This window comes from Aptenodytes forsteri, unplaced genomic scaffold (genome assembly GCF_000699145.1).
Source record: "Aptenodytes forsteri isolate BGI_AS27 unplaced genomic scaffold, ASM69914v1 Scaffold310, whole genome shotgun sequence".
In the NCBI taxonomy this organism is placed as follows: domain Eukaryota; kingdom Metazoa; phylum Chordata; class Aves; order Sphenisciformes; family Spheniscidae; genus Aptenodytes; species Aptenodytes forsteri.
In genome coordinates, this window is record NW_008795680.1 from 823024 (window position 1) to 829589 (window position 6566).

Below are 6566 nucleotides of genomic sequence, written 5' to 3' on the forward strand. Positions count from 1 at the left end.
TTGAAGATCTATTTCCTCTTTTATTCAGAAAAAAATGAATGATGCCTGCAGATGCTGTCAGTCACTCTGTGAAAGAAAATAGTTGCAATGAAATGAGTCAACTGGGAGGTGGAAGCAGCAGTTCCTGAAAACGACAGTGTCCTCCTGCTGAAAGACAACACACAACGATAAAACAAATAATTAGGTTTGAAATCATTATTGACTGTGTGGGGCAGCGTCAGGAGTCCCAGCTGCTGCATAAAGTGTACAAACACAGCCTGCAAATGCCGGATGGCATAGGACCTGCGGGCTCCCTCCGCTTTTCCTGCCATGGGTGAATCATGGGACAGTAGGTGACACAGAAATACGTGGAAACACCGAGTTTCTCTTTGGTTTTCTCCTATTTCCTTATAATATGTGGTATGAGAGATCGGTTTGGTTTTCGCTTGGTTTCCTAAGGAAACGAGGCTTGTGATCGTACTATTTCTGTCTGTCTGTCTGTTCCATTAACGTTTGAAGCCATTAGCCAGTTTCAGCCCAATTTGACAGCAAGGTAGTGGTTTCACAGACTGGTTTCTTCAATTTTCTAGAAAATCAGTGGTCTGCTGGAGGACCCTCTTCCTCTCCTGCTCGTGAGAACATCCCAAGGGTGAACCGGCCCCTTAGGTGCTGCGGAGGGAGTCCAGATGGGAGGAGGTCACCAGTGGCTCAAGGTAATTCTGAATAAATGTTTGCATTTGTGCAGACCTCAAAGCCAAATCATGAACCCCATGGCTGGCTGATGCCCAGCGTGATTGTTCTTTCATTGGCATGGCTGTCGGGACAGACTAAAGCAGGTCTAAAAGGGAAAATGCAAGCACATGGAAATATCATGGGTGCCTTTTGGGAGGGTGCTGAAAATCCCGGTGTTCCCCTGCTGCGGAGACTTTGGACAGATGTGCCCAGAGGGGAGAGGGGCAACTGCAGAAACCGAGAAGAACCGCAGGCAAGTGGCTACAGCAGGAAGAAGAGGCGAGATGGGCTTCTGTCGCAGCGGGATCCCAGCATGGTTTTATTTCAAGATGAAGTTTCTCTTCCCAGGCAGTGCTTTCAGGAATGAAACAGAGCAGGACTGTTCCTGACTGATCTTTTTGTACAAGTCTGCGCCAAGAAATTGCCCGGTTTTGAACAGAAATGAGCCTGAACCAGAAGCCTCCTTAGATGCAGCATCACCAGGCCAATCTGGAGGGTCAGATAGGCCCCAGCATCTGTTGTTTGAGGAACTTCTGATGTGCTGTGGTAAAATATCAAGTTCAGAGCCATTTGGCTTGGGAAGAGTTGGCTCAGGACTTTAACTGAAAGAGAAAGTGGGGAAAGAGAACTTGTGGGCTTGTTTGACCTCTGGTAGCCCGTTATGTTTGGTTATTCCTGCTGGTATGCCCAGAAAAACTGCAGAGCTCTTTTTAAAGGTGTCATGTTCAGACCATGCAAAGTTTATGCAAAGACTTCTGGGCACCTGAGAAGGGGTGGGAGCAGGCAGCTAGCTCAGCAATGGCTGCTGCACAGCACCACAAAGTTTGAGCCCTTCTGGTTTAATCCAGGTGGACAGAAAGAGGTTTGCTCCCTCTCATTTCTGCTCTACTCTGTTTTCTGTAAAGGAGTGCCAAGCCAAACTGCAAGGAAAAGCATGAAATGCAAAGTCAGGAACTTCTTGACCCAAAGGTCTACTTTATTCTACAACACTGTCAAGGTGTATGTCACCCCCCACAAAGCTGTCTTGCCCCATCCTTCCCTCGACTCCAGCAAAACTCCCATAATCACTTCAGGATCTTGCAACAAGAGGACCAAATTTTGCCCAAGACCTTTAATTTTGTCATCTCTTTCAATAATAGGGGAAAGTCTTCAAAAATACCACAGCAAATACCATCTCCAGCTCTATACAGATGCAAGAATCCTCCAGCACGATGGTACGTGTATGTGGTTTCTCTGAGAATGACTGTAACATTTATCACGTGCTTTCCAAGCCTGCAGGTGACGGACAGATTGAGATTAAACGCAGAGGATTATTCCTCCCAGAGAAACAGCTGATTGAATCTTCTCCCTCAAAATCTTCCTTCTTACCTTCCCAGCATATGCTTATCTAGATAGGCCAGCACATTTTCCGAGCCTACTGATCTGTCAAGAGTCTTCCGTCTCTTCGAGGAAATCCCAAGTAACTCTCCACTTCACGACGTGCCCATTAGTGACATGCTTCTTCTTGTGTTTGTTGGAAAATGAATTGTATTTTCATTGTCATTGAACTCTGGTATTTGCTCATGGTGTATTCATACAGTGTACACCTCCCGCAGTAAAGCACAGTTAAGATTTTGGGTTTCTGGTTTGATTTATTCTTGTGTTTGTTTCTTTGGCTATTTTGATATCTTACAACTTCCTAAGAAACCAACGTTTTGCTGGAGTTGTGATGACAAACATTTAAATAGTCCTAACGACATTGGGGAATCAGAACCAACGTTGTTAAAACAAACAACCAACCCCCTACAAAAGCCTCTAACAAAACCCAGCTTGTTTTATGGTGTTTTCACAACGGTGTAAAACCACAACCGCACAGGCAGCTACAAGGTCCGCTCAGGAAATGAGTCAAAGATGACAAGAATGTGACAAAGTGCAGATGAGCATTTTCAGTGGTGAGCAAGTGATTTTTTTTTTTTTTCCCAAGTCCCTTTGCCATTTTTTCCCCCATTTTTTTTTAATCATTACTGAGGTAGTTATTAAAAATTAATAGCCGTGCTGCTTACCCTATATTTTTGCAATGTAAACCTGACAACCTCTGGAGATAGAGTTTTATGTAGTACTTTCTAAACATGAATTATTACTCCTTACCAGGCACAAGACTGGAGCCAGGAGATACGAGCTCTTTCTGTAACTGAAATGTTATTGTTTGATCATGGCAAAACGTGAGACTGCGAGCTCGAGACCCTTCAGATCTAAACAGAGTATCTTTTTCTTCGCTTGCAGTAATCAGTCCTGTAGTAATTAAAGAGAGGGAGCATTTGCAATTGAGCTGATACCGGCTTGTGTGAGGCTGGAGTTGGTCATACCACTCTTATTTCAGACTATCTGCAGATGCAGGCAAGTGATCCTGTTCAGCTAAGTGATATTTACAGTGGATTATTTTCTCATAGATGGAAATTTAGATTGTATCCATGATCCTCCTCCACAACCGCTTCTTTCCCACTTTGCCTGTGCTATTTCCAACCTCTAATCTATCTCCTTCCATGTAATCCTGCATTCTCCCTGCAGAAGAGCCAGGTGAGGCTGAAGAGGTGCTGGCTGGTCTCAGAGAATAAAGTTTCTCCTGCCATGAGCCGCATCAGCCCATTCAGTGATGCTTAAACTCCTCCATCAGGCAGATGTTATGAATCAGTAATAGCCATATTTTACAGAGGAGAAAACTGAGGCAGCGAGTGCTTTGCTGGGGGACAGATAAGGAATTTGGGAAGGTTAAAATGCCATTGTTCTTAGCCTTCTGCTTTCAAGTGTTGTGTATATAGGGATACGTTTTGAAACAGGAACACTTAACTCCTGATCTTATCAAACTGAGGCAGACACTGCATTTATCTCTTCATATTATTGCCTCTATCATAATTTCGTTATCTACAGCTGATTAACCCCCAGCAGCGTCTGAACTGCAGCTGACATTATATGCAGGTCCGCAGAGTCTTTCCACCGCTACCTGGCACTACCTGCTATTCTCCTGCACTAAGCAGATGAGTTTATCCACTTCTTAAATTCATCCCTGGACCCACCTTGGGGCAAGAGGTGAGAGAATTTACGTGGTTTTCCGAGATCACTTCCAGCCCTGCTGTCTGTGTTTCTGTTACAGTGCTGGCATGCCAGCCCTTTGCATCTTTAAATAGGGAATGGAAACTCTGAAAGATGTAAAAACAATTACACAGCTACCTCGTCCTGCCTTTGAGGTAGCTATGAACGGCTGCAACATATGGACGTAAAAGATAACATCTCATGTTTTGAGAGGTCCCATCCTGGGCTAATCCTCGTACTGCTGCAGCTGACAGGGTGTAGCAATTCTAGTTTTTATGCAGTTAGTGCAGACACACTTGATTTTCTTACTACGTGAAAGTGGCAGGAGGTCCACCACTGTGCTGACCAGAAGTTTCCCACTGGAAACTTCATCTTCCTGCAATGGAAAATTGATTTTCTTCAAAATTAATATTTTCAGGAGACAAATGTCCACTGCTGGGAAACATTGCTTCTTCCCTCAACGCGGGGAACAAGCACAGGGCGGATTTCTATTTTAGAAGTGTAGTCACTGCGGAATAGCAAGAAGCAATAGAATTTTACTTTTTTTTCTAAAAATGTAATTTTGATTTCTTTTTTTAAAAACATGGTTTCATCCTTTATCCTGCTGTGGATGGAAGGGGGAAGCAGGTGTTCTTCAGCTGGCTGCGTACCCTAGAGCATAGCTCCCAACCACCTGAGAAACGCACATACAAATGCAAAGCAGGTGGGCAAAATGAAAAACGTGAACAGAATTGCAAATGTATGGCAGGACCGTGAAGTGAAGGAGTCCTGCAGAATCCCTCCTCGGAGGAGCAGCTCTCCTTGCAGATCTACTCCTGCAGAGATTGTTTGGGGTGAAGGGGATTTTTTTGGTCTCTGTTTTTAATCCATTTCTTATGTCTTCTTGCTTACTTACTCCAGCAGTTTGGGAAGGATGTCAGGGGAAGACTGCAAGACTGGGAGTGTAATAAAAGTAGGACACACAAGAAAGCTGATACACGCCTCCTCCTTCAAGACCTGGATGTAAATGAGAGAAGGTTAATAACACTATCGCATGGCAGTTGCCCAAGCTGCCAGCAGCTGTTGACAAAGCTTGGCTCCGCTAGCAAATTCAAGGCGTCAGTGTTTTGAGTGCGTGGCACCTTTTTGAGAGTTCAAGAAGTGCAGAGTCAAGTTGCGTTTCTCAAACCAGCACCCAAATTTAACTCCTTGCCCACACAGACGCCAACCCACAGGTCTGGTTTCTCTTCGGGTAAATTGCTTTGCCAAGGCAAAAAAACCCATACAGGCACCAAGGCCTCTTACAAAGTCCTCATAAATATCAGCTACCTAAATAATCTGTTGGGAATTAGGACAGCAAATGCTTTGTATTTCTGGATGTGACTACACGAGTGTGGGGCAGGAGGGGGAACCTGGCACGCAGGGGAAGAAAATCCAGGGATGAACGGCAGATAACTGCACAGCCTGGGTTCTTTCTCCTGCATTTCTAATGCCAAGAACAGTAATTTAGAGATGGAGGAGGAGGGGAAGGTGGAAGATGAAGTCTGTGTATTACCTGGCTCTTCAATTTCGGTCCTAGGTGATAAGATGGGAGAAACAGAGGAGAATGTGGAAGGTTTTAGGGCAGTCGCTGACATTTACGTTCATATTCTGAGTGTGATATGCTCACGTTTGGCTCCTGTCTCCTGCAGTTTGGTTGCTGTGGCTTCTTTCCCACTCCGTGACCCTGGGTGACTGATCAGCAATTTGTTGATGAGATGCAGTTGCTGCGTAGGGCTTCTGAGCCGAGGAAAGGGATGGGCTTGGAGCCGTGCCCCTGCGGCAGGTATGCTGATGTGATGGGGACCGGATACCTGAGACATCAGCAATGCTGTTGATTCAGCATGATCAAGCCTGGTACGTGGCTGTTTCCTGCAGGTTCTGAGGCTGCCTCCATGTGGGCACGGTTGTTTTGGAAGCTTTAAAATAAAGATTTTAAGGAATGGATCTTACCCCAGCTCCTACCCTGAGAGAGCAGAGATCTGGGGTAGACAGCGGAGAAGTGGTAGAGAAGGGTTGCACTCTCCTGGGTGAATCAAGTGGGAATCAAGCGATTCAGGCTGTAATTTCAGCCTTGCACTGATTTCTTTTTGTAATCTTTGGCAAATCACTTCACCTTTCTATCTTTCTGTTTCCTCTGTCTTACCTACTTATAAATTTTGCATCGACAGGACGACCCAGCAAACCGGAGAGCTCAAACCATAATACAAATAACTAAGAAACGCCAGTCCTTACGGAGAGGCCAGGAGGCCCGGCTCCCCGTCCTGCGCTGCACGTGTGACGTGCTGTTTCCAGGAGGTAATATCATCAATGACATAATTACCAAGGAACTCGCTCTGGTCCTGGTGACGCTGGAAGACCAGCTCACTCAGCCCTGGGACCTGAGTGGACTCTCTTGCCATCTGGGACCCAGGGAAAATAGTCCCACCACGTTTTTGGTACACACATTGCCCCAGTTCTAGCCCCTCCCAGTGCTCTCTCCAGTCCGCTCCAGCACACCCCAAACCTCTCTTTGCCACAGCAACTCCCCCAAACACATTCTCACCCAGCTCCTGCACCCCATCCCACGGCCACATGGGTGACCCCTCCACGCTGAGCCCCCTCCCCAGCTCTCCACAAGCACGAGCCCCCCAACCCCCCCAAAACACCCCGTGTCCCCAGATCACCCTCCCAGCATCTCCCCGTTCCCCGTACCAGCTTCACGGTCTTCTCCAGCCTCCCCTATCCCCTGTCAGCACCCCAGTCTCTTCTCACCAGTGCCCCCAGTA

At 46.3% G+C, this 6566-nt stretch overlaps 1 long non-coding RNA gene across 3 annotated transcripts; it reads right to left on the reverse strand.

Moving 5' to 3' along the window:
* Nucleotides 1-1668: 1668 nt before the first annotated feature.
* Nucleotides 1669-6163, reverse strand: LOC103901742. 3 transcript variants are annotated; one of them, XR_657751.1, is made up of 6 exons: nt 6122-6163; nt 5315-5717; nt 4676-4776; nt 3765-4156; nt 2080-3430; nt 1669-1983 (listed from the first exon to the last, which is right to left on the reverse strand). It is a non-coding gene; the product is annotated as an uncharacterized LOC103901742 (long non-coding RNA). The 3 variants fall into 3 exon arrangements; XR_657750.1 differs by having other exon boundaries at nt 1669-3430; XR_657752.1 differs by lacking the exon at nt 4676-4776 and having other exon boundaries at nt 1669-3430.
* Nucleotides 6164-6566: the final 403 nt, after the last annotated feature.